This window comes from Poecilia latipinna, unplaced genomic scaffold, assembly GCF_001443285.1.
Source record: "Poecilia latipinna isolate Pla-1442-1.1 unplaced genomic scaffold, P_latipinna-1.0 Scaffold1038, whole genome shotgun sequence".
In the NCBI taxonomy this organism is placed as follows: Eukaryota; Metazoa; Chordata; class Actinopteri; order Cyprinodontiformes; family Poeciliidae; genus Poecilia; species Poecilia latipinna.
In genome coordinates, this window is record NW_015113654.1 from 86,571 (window position 1) to 92,570 (window position 6,000).

Consider the following 6,000-nt stretch of genomic DNA (forward strand, 5'->3'; position numbering starts at 1 on the left):
CGACACAAAGGTTGTTGGCCAGTCGCAACGATTCAGCGTGTTGTGGAGAAAGTGAACGCAGAAGAAGAGTTTTCCTGCAGCAGGTCTAATTAGCGCAACACGATGCGGGGAAGCCATGAAATTACAGTGATGATTACAGTTAACCCACGTTGTTTTAAATGTTATCTGTTTTCCATTATTACACATCAGCCATTTAAAATCTGGATCAGGTGTTAGATTTGCACATAGTAAAATCGCTAGGACAACTGAGATGTGATATGCTAAAGACTGGTTGGCAATGAATTATGTTTAAGTGTTTATGAAAAGCTCGGATCCGACATAATGGGTGCGTCCACACTGCAGCCTGAAGTGACCCAATTCTGATGTTTTTGACGTAATGGGACCTGTATCCGATCTTTTCATGGCAGTGTGAACAGCACAGGTCAGATTCTTTTTCGAATGTGACCCATATCCGATACGTATCCGATTCAAATGCGACCATGACGTCCAGGCCGCATTCATCCGAACTGAACGTCACTGATTCTCAACAAATCTCACTGTTCTGCGTCCTGATACGCGCAAGTGGGAAGAAAAACAACAACCATGACGGACAATATCAGGATTAAGTTGTTAATATGCTGCTCCGGTCGGACAACAACTTCAAATATGTAGGCTAAGCTCCACCGTTAGCCTCCACTGAGCACTTCTTCTTTTTATGGCGGTTGGCAGAACACTTAGAATGCTGACGCTATTGCGCCCTCTACTGCGCATGCGGGACACTTTCAGGTCGTTTGCCTGTTCAGACTGCAGATCGCATACAGGTCGCATTTACTGGCAGTGTGAACGGCCCCGGCAAAAAAATCGGAATTGGGTCACTTCAGGCTGCAGTGTGAACGCACCCATTGAGTGTCGGTCCATTCTGACCCGATGCCAACTCAGGCTTTTGAACTTTAAATGACGCCACGGCGCAATGGATGCTTCCTTCCAACTGTTATCCGTTTGTTTTCACCTTGTTGACGTTTCATGCTCACATTATCACAACTGATGGTTTAACCGTTCTCTAATCTACTCAAAATCATCTGCAAAGAAATGTACAGGAGAGGATTAGGACCAAAGAAGAAGAAGATGACTTTTACTCTGAGTTCAGACTGAGATCTTCTGAGATTGAAGGCAGAATTCTGAAATTAAAGTCAGATTTCTGAGATTAAATGTAGAAATTTGGAGGAAAAAGTCAGAATTCTGAGAAAAAAAATTCAGAATTAAAGACAGTTTTTTTTAGTGCTCTTGATCCTCTTCTGTAGAAAAGCGGTTGTGACAAGCAGCAAAGTTTGAGGTTTTACTGAAATGCTTTTTCAGGCTCAAACATAAGGACTAGAATCCTGATGATAACAGGATAATGTACAACTAAATTACAATAATTAAAATTTGAATTAATTTTACCAAAGTGATGCATCATCCTTCCACTGATCCCTCATATTCAGTTAACATGAATATGAGGGAAACAACTTATTGGTGCTAAAATTCAATGTTATGTCTGTAAAACTCAGCAAACTGTGCATTTGGGAATCATGTGTCAGAATCCGGATCAGGTTGTGTGAGGAAAGGCCGTTTCCGCCGTGTGAGACGTGCAGCCAACACAAACCCCTGTTTTACCCTCATGTTCTGCTCCGCTGGAAACACCGCGCGCGTTTTTGTCTCTGCTCAAGCTCAGACTTGGCCCAGTTCAAGCTGCTGCCGCTGCGACGAAAGAGAAAACTGAAAGATGTTTACAAACCGACTGGAAATGAGTCGCTGGGCTCTAGGAAACCTGAACCTCATCCTGTAACCACACACACAATTATTCATAAGAAAGGACAGAAATAAAGCAGAGTGGAGGTGTTAACCGGTAGGACGAGTTATTGACATTTTAAAGTGATGGTCTTGATTTTCCTGTTTAGGTTTGGGAACCTTTAGCCTTGCAGATAGCAAAGGAAAAATGACGAGTTCTCTGAAAATCACTCTGAGTTTAAGAGGGTATGGATATTTATGCATGTAAACAACATGAAAAGAAAATAAATGACTAAGATGCTTTGAGATTAAAGAGAAATTTTGAGAAAAAATTCTGAATTCTGAGAAAAAAAATTCTGAATTCTGAGAAAAGAATCTGAAATCTGGGAAAAAAGTCAGAATTCTGAGAAAGGAATCAAATCTGGGAAAAAAGTCAGAATTCTCAGATGAAAGAGAATCCGACTTTAATTTCATAAATTTGACAGATTTCATATTGAATCTTTCAATTCTTATTGAATCAATGCACCACAGATCTGGAAAAAAAAAACTTACAGAAAAACAGCTGAAACACTGACTTTCTTTAAATGGAAGCTAAAATCTCCACATGTTCAGAGTTAGTTTTGAACCATCCATCCATTTTCTTTGCACCCTTGTCCCTTAGAGGGGTTGGGAGAGTTGCTGGTGCCTCTCCAGGAATCGTTCTGGGTGAGAGGCAGGGTCACCCTGGACAGGTCGCCAGTCTGTTGCAGGGCAACACAGAGACAAACAACCATGCACACACACACTCACACCTAGGGGCAATTTAGAGAGGCCAATTAACCTGACATGTTTTTGGACTGTGGGAGGAAACTGGAGTACCCAGAGAAAACCCACCATGCACAGGGAGAACTCCATGCAGAAAAGACTGGGGCTGGGAATTGAACCCAGAGCCTTCTTGCTGCAAGGCAACAGCTCTACCAACTGCACCACTGTGCAGCCCCCAGTTTTGAACCATAATAATGTAAAACTGATCAACATATTTGACGTGTACTGATGGTTTTAGCGACAAAATGAAGTGACTGTCACTGGTTTTCACAGTTGTTGACTGGTTGGTGTATTTGTGATGTTTTTATGTCATCATAAAAATGTGAATAAACTTGATTTGACTTTAAAAAATCCCTTTTGGCAAAAAAAGGCCAATATTTTAGGAAGGTTAACTAGTTGCCATATGTAAAGGCATATAAACCACATATGTTGATAAAGACGTCCCAGGTTAAAACCCGCAGCCTCTTGCCTTGTGTTTAGGATCTGATTTGCATACAGATGGCGTGTGGCCGCTGGAATCGTCCCGGCTTTGTGCTTCTCGCTGCAAAGGTAGTTATTGGATCTTGACTTGAGCATCAAAGGGGCAGCAGGTTTTAGGCCCCACCTGTGAATGGAGTGCATTCAGAAGGAGAGGCCTGGTAATCCATCTGCTGCAGAGACACACTCACACACATCCAGATGGTCTCTGGAGGCCTCGGCCATCCCGTGTGTCCAGTTACAACATGAAAGCAGCGGAGAGGCAATTTAAAGAAAGACCCATCCGCCCATGTCCGCCGCCCACACAGGAACGACGCAAACTGTTGATCAGCTCAGGGATGAGCCTCATTAGAGATGTAACAGAGTAAATGACCGGCTCTGCTTCGGAAATCAAACTCCATCCTGATGTTTGCTCTCTCTCTGAAATGCTCACCTTAAATCTGCTGCGATAAATATCTTCATGTTGGATCAGATGTGTTGCATGAAAGGCAGGCTGCAGTTTCATTCAGCTCCAAGGAGCGTATTAGTTTCAGCTCATTGATCACCAGCTGCCCTGCAGCAGCAAGAAGCAGGAAGGTAGCAGCAGAGCGGAGCGCGGCGGCTGCCGCTCACCGGACAGATGAAGCCCTGAGGTGAACCATCCACAGAGTTAGCTTTCACTCGTTCACACGAGAATACGACGGCGGGTTAAAGGGATGAGTTATGATACAAAAAACCGGGAGGACATATCCGCCAAAACATCTCCAATTAAAAATAAATAAAAAAATCTCAATTTTCTGAGTGTGAAAAGTCAAACATTTGCTAGAAAAAGCAAATTTTCCACATACAAAACATGGAAATCTCAGAGTTTGAAAAGTCAAAATGTTTTCAATTTTTGAAGCTCAGACAATTTCCAAAAGTTAATTTTTTTTTCTCCAACATTTCTGAGGTCAATCTCAAAATTTCTGAGTACATTTTTGGTAAATTTTCAACTTTTCAAATTGAAAAATTTTCCAAGTTTTTATTTGAAAATTTCTGAAATTAATCTCCATTTTTTAAATTTTTATTAGCAAATGTTCAACTTTTTAGACGCAGAATTTTACGAGTTTGTTCTTGAAAATTTCTGAAATTAATCTCCAATTTTTTATTTTTTTCAATCAATTTTTCAACTTTTCAAACTCAGAAATGTCCAAGATTTTTCTGGGAGATTTCTGAGACCAAATTTTCCAGCAGTCATGCATGACCTCATACGCTGCTGTATGAGAACAACCTCATCATATCAAAGTATTTTATTTCCAGTCCTGCATGTAGAGAAAGCAGTAACAGCAATTATTATCTTCTCATGTCCACAAAAATAAAATATCTAAAAAATAAAACTTAATATTGAAGGTAAAATTAAGTTTTAACTTCTTTTTTACACCAACTGGAGTAAATAATTGGTGTGAATTTCAACATCTTTCTTTTAATTTTTTAAATTATGATTATTTTTTAAATTAAAAAAAAAAACGCTCCAACTTTTGCCCGAACCTGTTGTTCCTGTTCACTTCTCGTCTTATTGACTCTCAGTGGTGATGAGTTCAAAAGCTTCATGTGAACTTAAAATAAAAACCTGCCATCTTGTCTGTTGTGTTTCGTCAAGTGTAGCATGACCAGCAAAACAAGTTTAGAAGTAGAAGAACGTTTATGCATGACCTTATCACTGTCAGGGCGTTGGGACTGCATGGAGGTGGTACATTTTAAAAGAGGTAGCTCAGAAAATCTTTTTTTATACTGGGAGAACAGGAAAAGTTGATAAACCTGGGCGTTTACATGCATTATTCAAGATTTTTCCACATTATTTTTTTAGATTATTGTGCAAGAAACTACAAAATATACATGCATCTACAGATATAAGCTTCATAATGCAATGTCAAAAATACTGCATTAACATGATGTAGGAATATTGCTGTCAATTTTCTGTACAGATTTCAATTCCAATGAGGAGAACTGAGGATAAAATGCACACGATCTTGGTGTTTTCCTGAATAATTGCTATAATTGTGTTTCCACAGGTGCAGATCTTGCTCTGCAAGTTGGTGGAGGCAAATCTGCATCAACAGGGAGGTAAAAGTTTTTTAGACAATGGCCGTTGAACAAGTAGGGCGGCTAAGAAAACATCTTGAGTTTAAAAAAAAAAAAACAACAAAACATCAAGGAAGGAATCTTCACACAGTTAAAAGACTGGACAAAGCAAGAGATAATGAAATGTATCCATTCAAAAGTCTAAGCTGCACTAACAACTGCAACTTAGTTTTCTAAAAATTAATGAATGAGCAAAAAATCGACACATTTTGATTGAATTAAAGCTCCAGTGAGACAAGAAAGCGCCACCATCAGTTAGGATTTGGCCCAGATTGTGGCTTGTATCTTGTGCCAGAGTTATGAGGAAGAAAGATGAACAAAGACTTTTCTCATCAGTTTAGTTAATTTAAAGATAAAACCACAAAATGTTTGTGTAGCTGTCTAAACCTAAGTGAGTGCTGTGCCTTGCAAAAGTACTTTCCCTCATTTTGTCAAGTAAAAGTAACACATTTTACAGTATTTACTTGAGGTTTTATGTGGCAAAGCAAAAAAGTGCAAACTTGCTTGAAAAGTGTGCTGTAAATGTATTATGAAGTCATTTTACTGCTCTTAGGTTGGTTAGAGAACAAAAAGCACCATGAACGTCATAAAGAAAAAAATATCTAATTATAATGGATTATAATCTAATTATTATTGTAAAACTCAATCTATTATCTGGAAATGAAAATAACATGGCACAACTGCAAACCTACCAAGACGTGTTGGTCCATCTAACTGGAAGAAACACGTCAAAAAGCTGTTATACAAAAAACTGACTGAAGTAAACACTCTCAACATTTTACGATCTTCGTTTGTTAAACAAAAATAGAAGTTTGAAGGGTATCAATACTTCCGCAAAGTCCTGTTCAACATTCAGACCATAGACATAATGGG